This window comes from Lactuca virosa, chromosome 3 (genome assembly GCF_052849685.1).
Source record: "Lactuca virosa cultivar CGN04683 chromosome 3, Lactuca_virosa_CGN04683_v6, whole genome shotgun sequence".
In the NCBI taxonomy this organism is placed as follows: domain Eukaryota; kingdom Viridiplantae; phylum Streptophyta; class Magnoliopsida; order Asterales; family Asteraceae; genus Lactuca; species Lactuca virosa.
Window position 1 is genome coordinate 211,867,707 of NC_136428.1, and position 23,410 is coordinate 211,891,116.

At 35.2% G+C, this 23,410-nt stretch overlaps 1 long non-coding RNA gene and 1 other non-coding gene across 2 annotated transcripts; one reads left to right on the top strand and one right to left on the bottom strand.

Annotated features, from left to right (window-relative positions):
• Nucleotides 1-1,943: 1,943 nt before the first annotated feature.
• Nucleotides 1,944-2,050, bottom strand: LOC145168207 (small nucleolar RNA R71). Its single transcript, XR_013741778.1, has one exon. It is a non-coding gene; the product is annotated as a small nucleolar RNA R71 (small nucleolar RNA).
• Nucleotides 2,051-19,451: 17,401 nt separating this feature from the next.
• On the top strand, nucleotides 19,452-22,116 carry LOC145162822 (uncharacterized). The gene is made up of 3 exons (XR_013739356.1): nucleotides 19,452-19,921; nucleotides 21,142-21,517; nucleotides 22,037-22,116. It is a non-coding gene; the product is annotated as an uncharacterized LOC145162822 (long non-coding RNA).
• The last annotated feature ends 1,294 nt before the right edge of the window (nucleotides 22,117-23,410 follow it).

The window sequence follows — 23,410 nt, forward strand, 5'->3', positions numbered from 1 at the left end:
GACGTGAAATACGAATTTCGTGAATATTATAAATTGGCATGTCCATTACGACTGGGGGGACTTTTGGTTGATGGGAAGGTTTCCAGAAGATGAATTTTAGCAGAAGGGAATTCTTGCAAAAAGGTTTTCAACACCAAAAGAGTAGAGTTTCATAATTAGTTTAATTGTTGATACTTGAACATGTTTTATATTTTGATTTGTGTTTGTTTAATTGTTGCCATGAGCAGCTGAATCTAGTTACTCTTGTTTAGCTATATGAAGCTTCTGACATATGGCTTAGCTTAATGACTATTGGATTTGATTAGTTGGTGAATTGCTTGTGTTTGATTTGTTATTACCTAGCATATTAATATGTGTTTCTTTAGTTACTTGAGCTCATGTTCTGTGTAGCTTAGTGATCATTAAACTGCATGAACTTGTTTACCTAGTGATTTAGTGAACATTAAATTGCTAGAGCTAGGATCGACCAAAATCTTAGAAAGTAATTGAAGTAAATAAATTTAACTGTTCTAGAGAACATAAATTATGACCATAATTGTGTTTGCCTAATTTTACATAGCAAATTCATAATCTGCAACTTATTATGTGTTTGACTGTGTGACCACATATAGTTTTACATGAATTAGTTAATATTGGTAAATTTAGACTTAAATTACTAATACAAAAATAACCAACCTTGACAATCCATAAATGTTAGCTAACCATAAAGAAGAAGTGGATTCGAACTAAACAGGAGTGTTTTAATTAATTGATTGAATTTTTTGACTTAAGTTCATCTGGTCTTGTAAAATCAGATAAAAACCCCATCTTTGCTCTAAAATTAGGTTAATTTAATAGTAGATAAATTAATTAGTTAACACCGTTCCCTATTATCGACGCCCGACTTACCCAACTATTCTATAATTCGACTAGGTACACTGCCTAGGTGCATTTTAGTTAGTTAAGTTAGTTAGGTTATAAATTATAAAATTAGGGGGTACTTTTGTGTACATCAAGTTTTTGGTGCCGTTGCCGGGGAACGGCTTAGTAATTGCTAATTTATTTGCATTAAATTAATCGATCCTTTTTGTTGGGTAAAACCTGCAAAGAGTTATTTTTTTCAGTTTAAAATTTTTTTACTGCATTACAGAACTCACGACCTGAGCTTTACAAGCTCACGACATGAATCCTGTGAACCTAGTTTTCTTTGTTTTTAGTTTGCTTTTCTATTTTAGTTCAGTTTTACGTTTTTATTTTGTTTATTTTTTCAGGAGTACATGACCTGAGGATCCAATACACCTTTGGTGCCACCACTTGAAGATCGAGAGTCAGCCCTTCACAAAAAGAAAGATAAGAACGTAAAGGAAGATCAAACACCAAAGAAGACACCCTTACAAGAACTTAAGTCAGTGTTCTCAAAGAAGTCGGGGAAGAAAACGGGAGAGTCAAGTTCATCTTCAAAGGACAAGAGCAAAGTTGAAAACTTAGATCAAATACCTTTCCCAACCGAATCCGAGTACGACTCCGAGAATGAGTTTGGACTTTATACGAGTGAACCCGAGAACGAGCCAAGAAACGAGATGGCAAACATTGAAGAAATGTCAATGTGAGCTTAAAAGAAGCGAATTCGTGAAGATGTTGGTCCAGGTTTAGTACAACCAGCGATACCTTCCACTGCCACATTCGAGCTGAAGGGACATATCCTCACTACACTAAAGGATATCCCATTTTATGGGAATGATCATGAGGATGCATTTAAGCATCTAGATGAAGTCAACTACATTGCTGACTATTTCAATGTCCCGAATGTTAACAGAGACACCATCTTACTAAGGATGCTACCAGTCACTTTCAAGGGAGCTGCAAAAGACTGGTTAAAAGCACTTCCTCCTGGTACAATCACTACTTGGGCTCAAATGCGTGAGAAATTTCTAGATCAGTTTTGCCCACATTCCAAAATAGCTAAACTCAAGAAGGCAATAGCTAACTTTGAGCAACAGACGGGGGAGTCATTATAGGAAGCTTGGGAGCGCTACAAGGGATTGTTAAGGAATTGTCCTCAACATGATCTAAATGTTCAACAAGAGATGTCTATTTTCTACGATGGGGTCAATGTTATGACAAGACAACTCCTTGACTATCTAGGGCCATTGACAAAGAAGAATCCAAGGGAGGTCAAGGAGTTAGTTGAAGAATTCGCAAGACACTCTCGTGAGTACCACAACCCAAGACAAGATGGAGCAAAAGGTAGTGGGGGTACGCATTCTGAAGAAATGGCTGCTATGATGGCGATGCTGAATACTATGGACCGGAGATTGACACAAATGGACCAGTCAATTCATGCAATTAAAGTTGGGTGTGAACGATGTAATGGACCACACTTGACTAAAGATTGCAACTTGGATGAGTATGGGAACAAAAGGGCTCAAGTTTGCTACTCGAGTGGGGATAAGTATGATGAGGATTGGAGAAAACCAAAGAAAGAGTGGCTGCCTTACGATGAGTACAAGAGGCAAAAAGAAGAAAAATATAAGCAGACAGGCTGAGGCTTCTATCAAAAAGAGCAACCACCAGCCGAAAAGAAAGTAGATTTGGAAAACATGTTGACCCGATTTATGGAAGCATCCGAGAAAAGGCATGATGATACCGATGCAGTGCTAAAGGAACACATGAATATGATGAAAGAACAGCACAAAATGATGATTGGCCAGCAAGCTTCCTTAACAAAACATCAAGCATCGATTCATAGTTTAGAAGTCCAAGTTGGTCAACTCACTACTTTGGTGAACAACAAATTATCCTCACAACTTCCCGGAAAGAAAGCTCAACCTCATGTTATGGCTATTGATACTGAAGAAGAGGAAATCTCTGAGTTTTTGGAAGCACTAGAGGTGGAACCAAAGCAGCCCGATCCAAACCGAAGAAGCCGAAGCTCGAAGATGAAGATGTTGCTGAAACACCAGACTCACGTCGTGAGTCCGCAATGCTCACGTCGTGGGCCCGGTCTGAACAGAAGAAATCAGAATTCGTTCCTGCTTATCGGCCACCTTTACCATTCCCGTCTCGAGCTAATCTTAGTCCACTGGAAAAGGAACATCTGGAGTTTATTCAGCTAATAAAGGGTATTCCTATTGATACCCCTTTTATCGATTCGCTTTCAAGAATTCCAGCATACGCGAAGCTCCTACAAGATCTTGTAGACACCCGTCAGCAGTTGAAGAATAATTCTAAGGTTATTCTTAGTGAAAAAAGCTCAAGGGATGTATTGGGAGAGTTGCCTAAGAATATGGGGGATCCTGGATGCCTCACTCTTCCATGTGAGTTTGGAAATAATATGAAGACTTATGCTTTAGCCGATTCCGGGGCTAGCATAAATTTGATGCCTTTTTCGTTCTACCAAAAGCTAAATATTCAGAAAATGAAGGCAACAAAAATGACCATCCACATGGCCAATCGTTTGGTGACGCATCCAAGAGAAATTATAGAAGACATCCTTGTTAAAATTGGGAAGTTTGTTTTCCCAGTTGATTTTGTAATTATGGATATGAAAGAGGATGCAAATATCCCAATCATTCTTGGTAGCCCTTTTCTAAATACTGCTGGCGCTCTAATTGATGTTCGTGAATCTAAGCTTACACTAAGGGTTGGTGATGATAAGGAAGATTTTGGAATACAAGATGGATTTCAAGGATATGATGTTAAAGGTGAAGTGCTAAATATTGATGAAGAGAATGAACTTGAAGAATTAGAAAAGCTTATGGAAGACGAAATCAAGACAATTAATCAAGTCAAACACACTAAACCAAGAGCATATGTTCCATTTTTCGTTGAAGTCATTGCCTACACAAAACCAACATCTTTGATAAGTGAGGAAAATGATGAAATGTCGAGTGATGAAGAAGAAGTTACATCAAAGGTGACTAGTCCAGTGGTGAAGGAAGAGAAGGGTACTATAGAACTTAAGTGTGAAGACAAATTAGAGACTAAAGGGATAAAACGCAAGCTCGATGGAGACGAAGTCAAGGCTAAAAAGGAAAACTCAAAGAAGGCGTACATTAGACGAGTCCAAGAATACCATAGGGGATGGAAGGAGCAAAATATCCAGGTGGTGGACTCATTTGAAGATTCAACGTAGGAGGCACGGAGTCCGGCTCACGACTTCATCAAAAAGAAGCGCTTCTCGGGAGGCAACCCGAGTTTGGTTTGCATTTTCTTTTCTTTTCTTTTTAGCTTTTGAGTTTTGATTAGGAAAGTTATCAATTCATCATCTAAAAACTATTAATTGGTAAAATTTAGCTGTGGAGTGCTTTGGAAATAAATGGAAAACAATAAAAATAAACGAATATTATTAGCTAAACCAATTTTTGTGTCCAGACACCATTCACGACGTGTGCTGATGATCCACGTCGTGGGCCTGGAAGAATTACGGGGACTGATTTAGAATTGAGCAAATTCTTTATTCCCATTAAGTATAAGCAAGATGGACCGGAACAGTTTTAGCCTATTATAAAAACCACGTCGTGGTATAGCCTCCCACAACATGGCTTTTAAAAAAGAACAAGGAGGGTGGGGGGACCAGTTAAGTTAACACTTTGACCCACCATTTGTTTATCCTTTGTCACACGAACGGAAGCAAGAAGTCCCCACAGCCGATTTCTTTCATTTTCCTTCCAAATCACTTGCATTTTCTTGTCTTTTAACTCCATTTGGTATGTATTTCATCCTTTAATTGTTGACATTGCTTACAATTTATACATTTTAGTGGCTAGGGTTTATGTGAATGATAAAATTCCCAAAATTGGTTGAATTCGCTGGTAGTTTGTGGATGCATGGTCTTTAGATTAGTATAATTAACAAACCCCAAGCGACATTCATGCCGGATTTGGACTGTAACATAGCAGATTGAGACCCACGATTCGACTGCGCCCCACGTCGTGGAAGGCTAGTCCACGACATGTTTTCTGGGATTGCAGTTTTATGGTTGACTTTTAAAGTAACACTTTGGGTATTTTGTTGTGTTTTGGTTTATTTTTTTTTCAGGCATGGATCCTAGACGTGCGGTTCCATAGGAGAATGACCTGATTGACGTAGCAAGTATTCATCCATTGTATCGATTTCCACGGAATATATCTCGGGCATTATTGACCACATATGAGAACCTGTTGGGATGGCTATATAATCGGGAGTTTGCAATAGCACCCCTTGTAAATTGGAATTGGCTTAGGGTTGTGGGTATGATTTCAGAACTGGAGCGTTTTTGGACGAAGGTGTATGAAGGAAATTATTTTTCTTTTACATGTCATGGGTGGAGGAATTTATTTTCTGTTCAAGAACCCGTTTACCGGGAATTATCGGTAGAGTTCTTTGCTACCGTTAGTTTTGAAGGGAGGACTGTGGACTTTGATTACGAATGGGCACTAGTTTTCCGATTAGGTGGGGTATATCAAGAATACAGCCTTCGTGAGTTCACTTGGCGCATCGGGTTATATATACAGAAGTGGAGACTCAGTCCCCATTCTTTGTGCCTTTTCTACTTGGGTGTGTTCGGGATTTTACTCCTGGCACTTAGGATGTTCAGTTTTGGCGGACTATCTCTAATCACGAGTATAATTCTCGTGACTCTAGTTAAGCGCAAATTCGGAATCCCGTGCATCGTTTTCTTCATCGCCTTATCACCTTTTCTATCAATCACAAGCACCATGGTGATAAGGTTTCCATACAGAATTTGTTCTATCTATGGAGTATCATTACTCCCGGGGTCTATTGTGATTTACCATATATGCTTGCGAGATTCATGCGGAACAAAGCGGCTGGTTCTAGGCAAGGGAGTCCGATAACGGGTGGACATTTGGTCACCCGCCTTGCTCGGTCGTATGATATTTTGTCTCCTGAGTTTGTGCAGAATCTTACACGTTTTCCCATCAACGAATTATCGAGTCAAGTGTTGGGAGTTATGCGGGTGGTGGTAAATGTCGGGGGCAGCTATGTTATACCCCCGGAGGATGGAGTGCAAGAGGAAGAGCAACCGGGGCAACAACCTCCAGCGAGGCCTCGATGGAGGAATGTTAGAGCTCGGGGAGAGATTGAGAGAGAACGTGCTGCTCAACAACATATGGGAGGAATGCCCACCGACCCGTTTCAAAGCCGGGTTGGGTCCTATTTGGATAATCTTCGCGGAGGGGTAACTTATAATACTCAAATTTTGGAGGCAATGTTTTCTCATATGGGTGTGGTTCGACCACCTTCCGTGCCACCGCAGTGCCCGTACATGCCTACTTGGGAGGAGCTTTGGAACCCGAGAAACGATGGAGAAGGACCTAGTGGAGTACAAGGACATGGCGATGATGATTGATTTCCTTTTTCTTAGTTTTTATTTAGTTGTTATTTGGTTTTGTTTTGTGTGGTTTTGATTTGTTTTTAAACTTATGGTTTGTAAGACTTGTCAACTATTATGTTACTTTTATTTTCTTTTGGATGTTTGATTTCAGATTTGCATTGGAGTCTTGGTAAGGAAGGTCGAGTAAAAAACGTTTACGTCTAGCCAAGAGTCAGTTAGAGTTTAGAGTCAGGAGTCGCGACCCACAATTGGAAATAAGTGTGGGGTGCGTCAAAGAGAGAGGATAGAGTCAGAAAGGGTCTTTAGAATACTGAATGAGAAGTGTCTTAACTAGTTGAGACATTAGTCAAATTTTCAAGTTGAATAAAGAAGTGGGTAATCTTAGTTCTGGGTTGCCCAGTTTTCACGACATGGCGCCCCATTTCACATCGTGAACCAGTGATCAGTGTATTATTAGAACGCATTTTTCTGTGACACCTCGACGTGGTCGTCTTCGTTACAACATGATTTCTAATTTGACAAATTTGAAGACCATTGGCGTGTTTTACTTTATCGCTTGCCACTTTTCTTTTTGGGGTAATTATGAAGACTATTATGGCTAGTTTCCTCTACTATATAATGTGGCGTATGCTTTCCCACATTATTCTACACGTTTTACACATTTGCATCCGCTTTTATTGAAGATTGAAGTTTCGATTCGTTGCTTGTGGGCTCATCTACATATTTCGCGAGTTTAAGGTCCGAGTTCTTATTCAGAAGAGGTTCCTTTTCGAGATGCGCATTTTATCCGCACTTATGAAGTTCGATCACGCCACTAACCCAGGGGAGTCTGTTCCTTTTTCTCCCTTTTTATTGCTTTTAATTTAGTTTATGCATACAATGAGGGCATTGTGTGTAATAAGTGTGGGGTAGGGGGTAGGATAGAAAAAGTAAAATTACTAGAAAATTTGGTAAATTTTAATAAATTGAACTGTATTTGGTAATGTTACATGGGGTAATCCGATGAGAGCTCAAATATTTAGTTGAGACGATACACGTTATAGTGCATTTGTGGCCTCCTTTATTCTAGTGAAATCATGGAACAAAAACATAACCTCGCTTAGTTTGAGGAATGCGATATGTTTAGCAGCCTGTACCAGAAATGTATCTAGGAAAGCTATGTCTTAGCCAATAAAGGTTGAAGTTAAGCACCCCTGCTTAAGCATGTAGGTTTTGAGTGATATAAAAAGTAAGTACATGTAAAGAAAAAAAAAGTACCAAAAAGTGAAAAATTGAAGAATTTTTGGAGCATAAAAGTATCAAAGTATGAAGATCAAAGATCGAAAATTCTGAAGTTTCAAAAGTTGAAGATATCAAAATTACACAAAAAGGTGGTGAATTCAAGGAAATCAATATCGAATATATCAAGAAGTGAAGAATTCCAAGAGCTCCATTGTGGTATAAAAAGTTGTAATTTCTAGATTATGTATGCTTGGGTAGCTTTACAAAAATACTTTGAGGCTAAGTAAGATTTCTGAGGATGGATTCGGAGGGTTGCACAAAATGGGAATTGTTCGAAAGAAGTGGGCGAGTGTTTATGAAGATTGTGAGTATTTAGAGTATGGGGGGTCCTTTAGGAAGCATTTTAGACACAAATGCATGCGTTGAGGTCTTGGCATAATGGCTGAGTTCAAAAATGGATTGTTCTATATGATATTAGTGATGAAGGTTTAAGTTTCAATTAAGTAGATTTGGTTGAGGGCAAGCAAAGCATAAGTGTGGGGTATTTTGACATTGCCATATTTATACATATTTTTAGGCAATATTTATTTACATTTTTATTGATATTTTGGTTATTTGCATAGAATAATGGTACTTATAAGGATAAATTGTTATTTGCAGCCAAAGTAAGGCATTTTCGAAGAAAGGGACCAAAATTGACAATACATGGAACATTGGAGACTTGGAGTACAAAAGTTAAAGCAATCCACGAAATTTACCAAAGTCACGACGTGGTCAACATTTTCACGACGTGGCATGAATCTTCTGGAAGATAAATACGTGCGAAGTAAGAATCCTTTCCCGATGCGGATAACTCTAAAACCACGACGTGGAGCATCCTTCCACGACGTGAAATGTGAATTTCGTGAATATTATAAATTGGCTTGTCCATTACGACTGGAGGGACTTTTGGTTGATGGGAAGGTTTCCAGAAGACGAATTTTAGCAGAAGGGAAGTCTTGGAAAAAGGTTTTCAACACCAAAAGAGTAGAGGTTCATAATTAGTTTAATTGTTGATACTTGAACATGTTTTATATTTTGATTTGTGTTTGTTTAATTGTTGCCATGAGCAGCTTAATCAAGTTACTCTTGTTTAGCTAGATGAAGCTTTTGACATATGGTTTAGCTTAATGACTATTGGATTTGATTAGTTGGTGAATTTCTTGTGTTTGATTTGTTATTACCTAGCATGTTAATATTTGTTTCTTTAGGTACTTGAACTCATGTTCTGTGTAGCTTAGTGATCATTAAACTGCATGAACTTGTTTACCTAGTGATTTAGTGAACATTAAATTGCTAGAGCTAGGATCAACAAAAATCTTAGAAAGTAATTGAAGTAAATAAATTTAACTGTGCTATAGAACATAAATTATGACCATAATTGTGTTTGCCTAATTTTACATAGCAAATTCATAATCTGCAACTTATTATGTGTTTGACTGTGTGTAACCATATATAGTTTTACATGAATTAGTTAATATTGGTAAATTTAGACTTAAATTACTAATACAAAAATAACCAACCTTGACAATCCATAAATGTTAGCTAACCATAAAGAAGAAGTGGATTCGAACTAAACAGGAGTGTTTTAATTAATTGATTGAATTTTGTGACTTAAGTTCATCTGGTCTTGTAAAATCAGATAAAAACCCCATCTTTGCTCTAAAATTAGGTTAATTTAATAGTAGATAAATTAATTAGTTAACACCGTTCCCTGTGATCGACACCCAACTTACCCAACTATTCTATAATTTGACTAGGTACACTGCCTAGGTGCATTTTAGTTAGTTAAGTTAGTTAGGTTATAAATTATAAAATTAGGGGGTACCTTTGTGCACATCAGGAATATCACACAACTTCTTGTCTCCTTACACACCGTAACAAAATGGTGTTGTTGAAAGGAGGAATCGTTCTTTATGAGAAGCTACAAGAACAATGCTTAATTATGCGAACTTGCCTCAATATCTTTGGTCACAAGTTGTTTTGACTGCTTGTTTCACACCAAATCCTTCTTTTATTCATCGTCGTTTTAATATTACACCTTATGAAATAATAAACAAGAAGAGAACTAATGTTAAATTCTTTCATGTTTTTGGGAGCAGATGTTTCATCATGAATCGCAAGGACAATCTTTCTAAATTTCAATTGAAATCCGATAAAGAAATCTTCTTGGGATATTCACATAACTTTGTAGCCTATAGGGTGTTGAACAAATGAATAAGAAAGATTAAAGAAACTTTTAAACATATTTTCAATGACTTCTATGTCAAAAGAGTCGAAATGTCTTTCGTTCAAAAGCCTATAAAGGCTGAAACAAATGTTGAATCTGAAATCATGAACTCTTATGATATTGATCTTGATTTGATATTTGGAATTCCTGATAGGGCCATTGATGTCAAAAAAACATGTTGGTGATAATCATGTTCCTAAAGTATCGAAACACTCTGATGATTCAACTGTCACAAGTGGATAAAATGATACACATTCTTCATCAACTTCAAGGGTGAATGTTGAAAGAGTATCAGTTTTGACCGATGATCAAGTGGAGGGGGAGCACTTGAGCTTGACGTTACAAAATGAAAATTATGATTCGACTGTTGAGGGGGAGTGTATGCCAACTACAACTTAAGTCGGGGGGAGCATGTGCTGAACCATGTTGATGTTATGGGGGAGCATCACATCTCAAATCCATTGGTTGAGGGGGAGCCAACTGGATCAAATCCTGATAATAACAATGATCAAACTAATGATTTTAATGATGTAACTGACAATATCTCGATTGCAGGAGAAGGCTGAGAAGCAGATGATATTTTCGAAGATTCGCCTTTATACTTTGATCTTGCATATCCACCGATGGATAAGTGGACAAGAGATCATCAAAAGGAATAGGTTCTTGGATATCCAAATTATGGTGTCTTGACTCGAGCTCGGATACGAGCTAGAAATGAAGTACTGAATGTTCAACAAGAATATTGTATGTTTAATGTGTTCATTTTGAAACTAGAACCAAAAATAGTAAAGGTTACATTAGAACACTCTAACTGGGTTGTTGCAATGCAATCTGAACTTGCTGAATTCGAACGAAATAACATTTGGAGGTTAATTCCTAAACAAAATGATGTTTCGTTAATTGGTCTAAAATGAATTTTTAAAAACAAAATTGATAAAGAAGGCAATCATGTTCGAAATAAAGCAAGACTAGTCGTAAAAGGTTATTCTCAACAAGTAGGTATGAATTATGATGAAACCTTTGCCCCTGTTGCAAGACTTGAGGCGGTATGAATTTTTCTTGCTTATGCATCTTATAAGGATTTTCACCTTTATAACATGGATGTCAAATGTGCATTCCTCAAAGAGTTCTGGAGGAAACATTATAGGTCGAACATCCACCTGTTTTTGTTAACGATAAGTATCCTGATCACTGTTACATTTTAGATAAGGCAGTCTCTGGATTGAAACAACCACCTCGTGCATGGTATGCAACTCTGAATTTTTTTTTTGAAAATCGCTAAATTTAAACAAGGATCAGTTGATCCTACTTTATTTCGAAAGAAAGTATGGGATTACTTGATGCTCGTTCAAATTTATATCGACGATATTATTTCTAGTTCGACTGATCCTTTCTTATCTAAGGAATTTGAGTAACTCATGAAAAGTCAATTCGAAATGAGTACGATGGGGAAAATTAATAACTTTTTGGGTTTACATATTCATCAAAGCAGGGAAGGCATTTTTATTAATCAAGAAAAATATACGCGATATCTCCTTGAAAGGTTTGGAATGACGAAAAAACTATAGTTAAAGTACCTATGGCTATTGGCACGTGCTTCAATCCTTTGTTGGATAAGCCTGAAGTGGACTTAACGACGTATAGAAGCATGATCGGTTCACTTTTGTTTTTAACTACAAGTCGACCTGATAATATGTTTGTTGTATGTAATTGTGCTAGGTACCAATCGAACCCACGAGAACCTTATCTAAATGTTGTCAAGAATAACTTTCGCTACCTCAAAGGAACAGTTTCGTTGGGATTATGGTGTCCATCGAAGAGAAGATTCTTTATCCAATATTTTTCTGATGTGGATCTAGGTGGATGTCAACTTGATCGAAAGATCACAACTGGAGGACGTCAAATATTGGATGGAAAGCTTGTGAGCTGACAATCAAAAAAGCAAACTTGTGTTTCGATTTCGACCGCATAAGTAGAGTATGTGGTTGCTACTTCGTATACATCATAACTAATTTGGATTCAAAGCCAATTGTGAGACTATGAGATCAATATGAAGAAAATACCTTTGTATTGTGATTCACAAAGTTCCATTCGCATTTTTCACAATCCGATCCAACATTCGAAAACGAAACACATTGCTCTTCGATATCACTTCATAAAGGACCATGTAGAAGATGGGAACATTAAAGTCCATTTTGTCTAAACAACGGATCCACTTGCAGACATTTGCACTAAACCTTTAGATGAAAAGTCATTCATAAGGATTTTGAATGCATTGGGAATGATAGAAGCAAGTTTTGTTTGTTAGGTCGAACATATCTCGGTAACATTTTATTGTTCATTTATTTTTGTTTGTTATTTTTCAAAAATAAAAACTCCAAAAAGAATTTCTTATTTTTGTGTCTGATTTCAATAAAAAAAATCCAAAAAGATTTTCCTATTTTTGTGTTTGATTTCTACAAACCAAAAATCCAAAAGGATTTTCTTGTTTTTGTACTTGATATTTTTGACTAACGGATCATGTATCATTGTAAAAACTTGATGCTGTGATGCATTTCAACAAACATATCCATCAAGGGGACAGGTATTCATTCGATCTTATGTACTATTTAAGTGTCCCTAGAAGCATGCTGCTGCAATGTCGATATATTTCGTAGAGGTACAATGAGTTCTTATACCCAATCTTTTTCATCAAAACTTTCTTTCATGATCACACACTACACTACAAATCCTCGACATCTCTAGTAGAAACCAACTAGAATGTAGATATGAATATATTTCGTGTTTACGACCTTGAGTTATTATCCGTGATGATGGTGAAACCCATACACCCCAACTATCAATGAATTGACGGTGAACATTTTTTTCAAGATTTTAACGAAACACTTTTTTCTATACCTTTTTTATATTCAAAATTACATTTCATTCGACTTGCGTGATCTTGATAAAATGGTCTATCACCAAGACATTTTTGCCCAGCAAGATCCAGAAATTAATTTTTTTTGGAATGTGATTTTCGTATGAATATCTTTCTGACTTCTTGTCATTTCAAATCATATCCAACCATACTTGTTCTTAAGTACACTGGTCATCCAAGTAAGTTTTTTTAATTGTATCACACTTATGTTAAGTTGTGGTATTGAACAAAACTGAACCTACCTTTTGAAACCAATGAAAAAGAAGCCCTTTGATGCTCATCAATGTGTATTCAATTATAATTCACGGGATACCACACAGGCAATTCATCATCTCTCTTGATGATAAATGAAGAGATCTTTGTCTGGGATCATTCTGCTTTTGTATAAAAAATAATTTGATATCACAATATCCCCACATTTTTTTAATTTGTTTCTCTCTCTCTATCTTTGGCACATAAATGCACTGAAATCCTTGAGGTTTTGGGTACTACCAACTCGAAACTTAGATTTTTCAAAGATTGGCATATGATTTTCCTATAAAATCCCAAAAGTGAATGAGCCTTGCCTCATTACCGAAGGTATAATGCTATCTTGGTGTCGAATCAACAAATTGTAGTTGGTTGTAGTTCGAAAAATGTGACGGTTCTTATCCGGTTGGAAATAGCGAAAGATCCGATGGACATGACGGTTCAGGATCTTTACGGGATTCAAGGAAAATGTGATGATCATTTTTATGAAATGGAGCTTTTTACGGTGTCGGTTAAGTAACTCATACAATATGTGGGAGAGTATTATTGGATACCGGTTTAAGTTCAAAAATACCGTCAATTTTAAAGTGAACTTGATGATTTCATTCTCACACTTTATGCTCTCAGATTAAATTTCCCAAAACCTCAACCTATTCATCATTTTCAAACAATTATGTATTCTCTCCAATGGCTACTCCTCAAATCATTGTTGATCCAACTACAACTAATGATGAAGAACTCTCACAACCCATGATGAAGACTCAGAATACCAATTTTCGTTTGGTTCCAACGATTGATCAGTATCCAGACCAATTACGGATGCTTATTCAAACCCTAAATAACTTTGTAATATCTACTACATTGTCTTATTCATTTGTGGTTCTAATGAAGTGGATTTCTCTTGCTGGTTCCATTGCTGTCTTCACCAAAACAACAAAGGTGGTCACGTTTCAGTTAACGAATTCAAAGACAAGGAATCTTACGAGGAATCATTTTGCCCATATCCTGAAGTTGCTTGTATCAGGTACCTTCTATGAAGTTTCTACTGATCAAGTGCTTCATATGTTCAATGAAATGGGGATTCAACCAGTTCTTACCGGGATAAGTCATTTTAAGAATTCGAGTCTTCCTTGCATATGGAGTTTTCTTCTCTTCTTAATCCACTGAGGCTGAGAGAATGATTCATGATGAAGAACCTAATGATGATGAGATCATGGTGTCCTTTGTTGATCTTCAATTTGATCCTGAGGAGGAAAATCTTCCTGATGACTTAATTATTTTAGGGAAACAATTAAAAATCCACAACTACAAAATAAATTCTCTTCTTCAAATACAAGCAGATATTGGGGGAATAATTTTGTTACCGGGGTCAAGATGGAGTATTTGTTGAAATCTCAAGAAAATCGCTTTCGAAGATTAGTTGAGGGCATTGAGCAGAAACAAGGTAACAGGTTAGCAGTTCATTCCAAGAGCTTTGACTATGAGATTCAGAACCTTCGCGACCTTGCAAAGGAACATCAAGACATTTTTTTTGAACAAGTGACGAAAATCAAGGAATCTGTGGATATCAAAGTTGTTGAACTCAAGTTGCAGATGTCAAAAGTGGTTTAGAAGGTGGAGCAAAATTACACTTTGTTGCAGAGAAAAGTCGATGTCATTGCGACTACTATCACTAAGTTGGTTGAGTTTAACACTGAGTATTCGAATAAGCTTGAAGAAAAGTCTGAAAAGGATTCTCAGGTGTTTGAAAATATGGAAGAATTTTTATGTAGTATCAAGGGTATATTTCGAAAATTGATCTTTAGAACCAGTCAATAGTTTCTTAAGACTCTATTGCTCAATTGATTTCAACTACCGAGACCAATATCAAATCAGAACTTGCTTCAATACTTGAGTTGGTTCTTCGATTACCAACTAATGATCCACATGCGGTGCAAGTGTCACAAGGGGGAGAGAAAGGATTCGGAGGAGTTGGTTCTTCTAAAGATTCTGAGAAAGGGGTTGTTGTAGGGAAAGTGAGTTCGACTCAAATTCCGACTTCATTTCCCATATCATTGATCACAACTTCTACAACAACAACAACTACAAGAGCACTTTCAAAAGGAATCTCAATAAACGAAGGATTTAGAGGTTCGAGTTCAACTTCAGTTCCACCAACTTCGAATGATGATCCAAGTAATAAAAAAAAGCTATTTTTATGGTTCTATTAGAAGAAGAAAAGAAAAATCAACAAGCTCTTGAAATCGAGAAGCAAAGGCAAATTAATAGTATCCTGAGGCGAAGACAAAATGACCCACCTGGATTGAACAAGGGTGATCCCAACAAGCAGCGGTGTTATGAAATGATTGAGGACATTATATCAATTGGTTTGAATGATTAATTTCGAAAGGTGCCTAAGAAGAACTATGATATTAAGAATTTTGACTACAATCATCTTGATTTCCTGATCAACCACATGTTATTCATATCTTCTCAGTTCAAGATTGTTGAAATTTTAAATGATAAGAATGAGTTCAAAAGACTAAATCTTCGTTTCCATGCAGTCTTAGGGAAGAGAAAAGAAGAGGTATGGTCATTTGTGAAGATAATGAATGTGATGACTATAATGTGAGACAACTTGTTTGAAGGTCTTCTACAAAAATTTTCGCTATGTTGTCTTAAGAGCGAACAATGTTGTTTATGAGTTCTCAATTGCAGATTTTTAGTAATGTGGATGTTTCGAAGTTAAATGAAACCAACAAAGATGATTACTTGGCAATCACAGATATTGAGCTTGCTTTAGCTGTCAAAAAGCCTTCGAATGTCCTCCAATATTTTCTAAGAGGTAAGATCAACATCTATGATTATGAAGATAGTGAGATAATTCATCAGCCGCTTTGGGTCGTGTTTCGAGGGAAGAATAGGAATGGGAGGATGACAAAAAATTTGTTCCAAGTAAGTGATCTAGAGAGGTATATGAATTTATAGTATACTACTCTCCTTATTCGCATTAACAACTGCAAGAAGAATGATGTTGAAGACAAGACAGAGATTCGAAAGATCATCTTGTGGTATATGGAGATTCGTAATGTACTTTTTCAGACTCTAAAGTTGATGGAATACTTTCAACTACTCTCACTAAGGGGGAGATTATAGGGATCGAAACGTTTATAGTGAGGAGTCGAAATAGTTTGAGTCTGTAAGGAGTCGAATTCTAAATGTTTAGACTCTTTATGTATTTACAACGCGTCGTTTGTATTCGAAACAAGAATGTTTAGTCCTTGTATATTTTGCTTAGTCTGTTGTACCCCATAAATAGGGTAAGTACTAGATTTGAGGGCAACATTTTGTGCACTGTTCATTGTAAAATGCTCTCGAAACTTTATACTCTCTTTAGACTTAATACGAGCCAACATGATCATATTTACATGATGTCTTCTAACTGCTTTCTTTGATTGATTATGTGTTCATTTATCGATTCTAACTCACATCACTATATCCTGACACAGTAGGATATACACTGTAAAACGTAGTATAATAAATAAAGTCACCCGAATCGAAGACCTACGGAAACACAACAGAGCACTCACTGCCTACATTGATCACTTCTACGAAACGGCTGACACCAAGTAAAGATAAATCCTTAATCAATAACCCAATTCCTTTAACTTTGACCCAAAGTCAAACAGTTCGAAAGTTAACAGTTAACTATCAACCGTCAACCAAGTCAACACTCACCACAACATGGAGAGCTCTTGGCCATGTCATGGGTATATCAAGACAAACCAGTCAAGAAGTTGAGAAACACCAGGTCATGGAAAGCCCATTGCCACATTGTGGAAGTTGGCAGATTGCCAAAATATTCATTAAGAGCTTAACCCTTACAGATCTAAACCTATAACTTTAGATCTAGTCCTTTTCAATGACTTAACGGGTGAAGTTTCCAACTTTATCCATTAGGACTCCACGACAAGCCAAGATCTACAATTTTATTTCCATTAAGTCCTTAATGAGGCTATAAGTTTAGCATGTACACAAGGAACTCAAACATGACTCTTTTTCTTATTCACTAGAAGTTTATTGACCTTAGAAAGTTATTTCAAGCCTTGGAAATCTTCAAACTCCAAGAGCATCCAAGGAAGGGGCCACAAACAAGAAAAATGAAATTATATTTGCATCAAGAAGAGAAAAGGTCAAGATGAGAGCTTTATAGCTCCAACAACTCAAAAATATGAAGGAGATGATGGATCCAAGCTGATTCATTGCCTCCTTGCACCAAAATGATCTTCATCTTTCCTCAAGTTCCACCAAAATCCAAGAATAAGGTCTTAAATCAAGCAATGAAGTTCTTAATCATCCATGAATGCTATGGTTTCGTGGTCTAGGGTAGGAGGCTGAAGAGGATGCCCTAATCTTTGAGAATAGGTTCTTAAATATGAAAAAAAAACCGTAAAAATCATGGGCTTGGGCTGCAGCCACTGCCATGTGATGGCCTTTCTCTTGCCACATCGTGGCGGCCATCCGGATATGCATTTCATGCTTTTAGCATGCCACGTCATAGTTCTGCGTTCACCATGTCATGGTACATGGATTTTCCCCAAAACCCCCACCTTTAATCAATCAAGCCTTCTACCGATCTATCTTGGAAAACGGTTGTGACAGTCATTCAAAATAGTTCATTAGTTAAACTAATTTCAATAGATATTTGCACTATAACATAGTGTCTTTTCCATCTATATTGAGAAATGAACCTTACATTTAACGTAAGTCTTGTGATCAAATGAAATTCAAAAATATCATACAAATAGCTATTTGGTAATGTAATTCTCAACTATATGTCAAAGAAGATGGTTCCATAATAATACATCTTCTTCAAATATCTAAATCAGATTTGAACTATTGTTACAATAATAGCTTCATAGATTTCATAACTTTCTTTTAGAATGTTCTACAATTAAATAATTCAAAATGATCTCATGAAACATTGTATAAATAACTTCAATTATAAGACCATATACCGAACATTTTGAAAATAGTTCTCTTTCGATGCTATGAACAGTAGCAAGGGCTTGATGTTCATGATGAAATTATCTTCTCCATGTTTCAGTCTTCTTGCATCATTGTAGTCACTACACATTCTTTCAAATGTCAGTACTTAACCTTAATAAACTACTCAAAGGATTAGAAATAACTTTCAATGGTAGTATAAATTCATATATCTTATTGAATACAAAAAAATGGCAGAAGTAGTTGTTTTTTGATCTTATGGATAGTATAATGGGCTCGTAATCCATGATAAAATTTAATTTCTGCATGTTCCAATCCTTTCACTTCAAGATATATATGGGCATGTTGTAGATTATATCTCCACCTTTGTGTAGATATAAAAAATCATAGAAAACGAGTATAGCACAAAGGAGTTACGAAGGATAGAAGTTGGAATAAAAGTTGTCCACAAAGCTAGAATGGAATCAGCAATGGAGAATGTTATGTTATAGCCACCACGACATGGGAATATGCTCACCACAATATGGTGGGGATAAATAGTGATTCAAATGAAGTCCTTTGTTGTAAATTTTAGGCAACATACTTTGCACCACGTTGTGGTGTATGAGCACTAAGCCATGGTGGTAAAAGTTGGTTGCTATGGAAGAATGTTCGCCATGACATGGAGAAGAGAAGACCATAGGGTAATTTAGGCCACCACGACATGGTTTCGCAATAGACTAAACCCTTGAATTGAGTTATAATGAAACATTACTATTAGAAAACTTATTATTGATTTCAATAAGAGTGTTTAGGAGCTTTGAACAAGCTTATATGTGATTTCCATGGTGAAAGTTATATATGTGAAGTTATGGTTTGAAACCCTAACTAGTGGTAATTTGATTTGATACATTAGATTATCTTATAACGAATTAGGTAGTATTGGATACTTATTTCATTAGTTTAGTTGGATTTTGAAATTGAAAATGAGATGTTAGAAATATGATCCATTAAGTGATCATTTCGACATAGAGAGTCATTAAGCTCTTAATAGTATAAGAGAAATTTTAATAACTTAATTATGTTGTTTGAATAGGCCTAAAAGCAAAGAAGATGGTTCAAGATGTATCAATGGAATAATGGAGCCAAGGGTAGTAAGTCTTCACTAACTAACATGGTGAGTTATAGCTCTCATTTTTTCTCTATGTGTTGTTACATGTATATATATATATATATATATATATATATATATATATATATATATATAGAGAGAGAGAGAGAGAGAGAGATATATATATAGAGAGAGAGGAAAGATCATTTGAGAACTTATAGTTTCCTACGAACCCAAAATCTAAACAAAGACCATTAGATCAAAATAATAGAAGATTAAGATGATTTGTGGCATTTTTGTAAGTATTTGGAAAAGAATAGATATGGGGGTATCTTATTAAATTAAATCTAGGGATATTTTAAGGATAAGTTAATTTAGTCCCCTAAAGAGAATGAATATCTGAACTGGTCAACCTCCTTATACACGTTTTGCTTAATCTCGTCTCTCTCTCTCTCTCTCTCTCTCTCTCTCTCTCTCACACACACTCTCTCTCTCTCTCTCTTTCTATCTCTCTACCCTTCATCCCGCTTCCGAACATCTTGCCTCCGACCATCTGTATTCCATGTGGAGATCGTCGATGGAGAATCATAGAATCAACAAATGTTTTCAGGTCAATCAATACGCTAGTTGATGAGTGTCGCTTTATTTAATTCTCTAGATTTGTTCTCGTAATTAGGGATTCATTTTTGTTCATCAATTCTGACTACCTACCAAAAAGAAAACTACAATCTCGATTGAATTTCATTCCTAGTGCATTAATAGGACTTGTTGAAAACCTCCAGTTCTTCTTCTACCCCTCACTGAAAAACACTATTACATGGCATATTCTTCCTACACAGCCTTCCTACTAGTCGCTTTCCTGGTTCCGTTCCGGTATGTATTTTCTAATATCATGTTACTTGATTGTGTATTTCCCCTAATTTATAATCACTATTACAATTCTTTGTTATCGCTTGATGTTGTAAAATTGATCTCAAGTCGAGGATGTGAAGTGATCGAAGGGTGGAAGTTTTTGATTTCTCGCTATTTTGTTTGTTTTTCGTTTTGATTTGTGTTGTAACTGTAGTCATATGCTTTTGAACTGTTGTTTATTTGAAAGTTATTTTCTATTGAACTATGTTACATTGACGGCAATACCAATGCACTACTTTCGTTTAAAATTTTATACCGACATTACGCTATTGCAGATTTACATGACTTGTTTATTGTTATAAGGTTTATGTAGTTATCAACTCTTCTCAAAGTGTAACATTCATTAACAATTTGAGGTTTGAAACTAAGCCTATCGAAACCCAAAGACAAAACACAATCGTTTTTCTAGGTGAACAGTTGGATAGTTTGATATGCTAAATGATCATTTCCTGAAAGCCATTTGTCAAATTAATATTGATTTTTGAACTAAAAACGTGTCATGGATTTTGGTTAATTTCTTAAATATTAGTTTCTATGATGGGTTAACTTATCATGTCTCATGTTACTATGTTAATGTGTATGCTTTTACTAGGTTCAATATGTTGATATATGTGCTTGATGTAAACACATGAAAGTCTCCAGCTATACAAAACGTTATCAGACTCTTTAAGATATTTTGTATAGCTGTTAATGTCTCTTTCGAAGTATAGTTGAATTAAAAGCATGTACCATGTTTACTTATTATTCAAATCTTCTGCATATTTTGAAGCAAACCTACAAATATTTCCTATAAACAATAGTGCTGGGAGTAGGGGTTAACAGACTCTCATAGGCCCAAGTAGTATGTTGCATTTGCATCACACTCTGAGAAATTAATCAAACGACAGATACCCAATAAGTATTGGCTAATTTGATGTATATATATATATATATATATATATATATATATATATATATATATATATATATATATATATATATATATATATATGGATAACAATCTACAAACAATTGGAATGGAGCATTTAGCATCCCATCCTATACATAATACTTTAGCATTGATATACACAACTGGTGACGTTTTGAGAAAAATTAAAGGTAACCCATATATGCAAGTTTTATGATTACGAACTCTAGTTACGAATCTTGAAATTAGGTCACTAACATTTTTGTGTATTTAGATATGGGCTCATATGGATTTCTACCACAATTGTATTTTTGATAGCTTCCGCGGGTAATCTTGCCATGCGTTTGATCTAAAAAAGGCGACTCTAGTGTTTCATGGAGACTTGATGTGAACTACTTCTAGGTGTCAGCCATTACAGTATATATGGTTATGCATTCCTAGTTCCATTTGGATTTTAATTGTCGTCTCAGTATTTTGGTTCAAAAGTTGGGCTTGTTCACTTTGGTGCAAATGGCGATACTCTCTCTTCATTTTCGTCCTTAGTTCTGTAAATATCCATCTTTCTTGTGCTTTTTAACTAGTACAGATCTCTTCTTTTGCAATGGCTAGTGTCGCTGCCGACAGACGAAATGTTTTCACACTTATCAAAGGTTCGTTCATTTGATTAGTTGGCCAATGGCAATAACAAATTACAAATCATATGTGATTTGTGTGAATTGCATTAATATTTTAGTAATTTTAGTGATCATATGTAAATCACAACTAAATCACATATGAATTACATGTGATTCCCATGTAATTCATATATGAATCAAAAGTAATTCACATGTAAATCACATACGAATTACATGTGATTCACATGTAATTCACATATAAATCACATGTAATTTACATTTAAATGACAAGTGAATCATATATGAATTACATGTGATTCACATATGAATCGCATGTAAATCACATATGAATTACATGTTATTCACATGTAAAGTACATGTAATTCACATATGAATCACATGTAACTCACATGTAAATCACAAGTGAATTACAAATGAATTACATGTGATTCACATGTAAATCACAAGTGAATCACATATGAATTATGTCTATATGCACACATGCATTTTTGTGAGTGTTCTTGCATTAATAAGTTCTTTTAAATTTTTTTTTAGATTTGAAAATATTGAAGAGGTGAAAAGTGATAAATTGAAGAAAATATGGAAATCTTGACACGAATAAATGAAAATGTTTTCGCAGCATTTTTTGTTTCTTATATTTTATTTTGTATCGAATAAAATAGTTGTACTAATGTGTTTACAGATTAGTAAATAAATTGAGTTTTTTTATGATTTAATTACGAATATATATATATATATATATATATATATATATATATATATATATATATATATATATATATATATATATACACTTGAAAAAAGATGCATATATGCACCTAAAACGATGTTTTTTCTGGTTACAAAATTATAGTTTTTCTAAAAAATTGAATTTTTTTAAATTTACTCATTTTTAAACAACTTACTTTTTATAAAAATTTCAATTTAAAAAAAATATTTTTTTCTCAATTTCTTTTTTAAAATTTAAAAGAGAATCTGCATTTTCTTAAAAATTCGAAAATTAAAGTTTATAAAAAAATCTGAAAACTTAATTTATGTTGTTAATTTTTTGACATTTTTATTAATATTTCCAATAACACAAAAAATTAAATATTAAATGAGATTGGTAAGATGACGATCATGCCATTAGTGAAATAATTTTGATCTAACGCTCTACTTTTAGATTTCTGATTCTCGGGAAACTATGAGTTACCAACGGATCTCACCCCTATATATATATATATATATATATATATATATATATATATATATATATATATATATATATATATATATATATATATATATATATATGTCACACCGCAAAACCGGAACGGCGGAAACGTTCTGGGGTGGAGGACGTCATGTTTACTATCACAAGACATGCATCATAGTAATCAAAGTAATAAACAACCATTTCATTAGAAAGAAAGTGTTTACAAAGTGTGTGTTCACAAAACATAGAATACAATAGCAATTAACAAACAAGACTTGAAGCTATACTGCTCCATCTTCGGGATCCCAGTGCGAGTACCTGTCTAATAGCCTCCTGAGAATACAAGTTATTTGAAAGAGTTTATCAGCAATTAAGCTAGTGAGTTCATAAGATTTTAGTGATATAAATAAATCGTAATTTCTGCTTAGAAAAGTTCGCCAGTTCCTCTTAGAAAATCCTATATTTTCTACTTTGGTGAAAGATACGCAAAAATGATTCTACAATCCTTTCTATGAGTACTAAATGGATACAAGTGATATACAACTCAGAGTAAACCAACAATCGATTGAGCGCATTTGCTCTAAGGCGGAAGGCACACATCCCATTGTTTGTTTGATCATTGTAGTATATAACCCCGGTGTATTCATTTGTTACTCATGGAGTTAATTGCAATGGTTCCTTTATATATAATGAAAGGATTCTTTAAGGAAAAC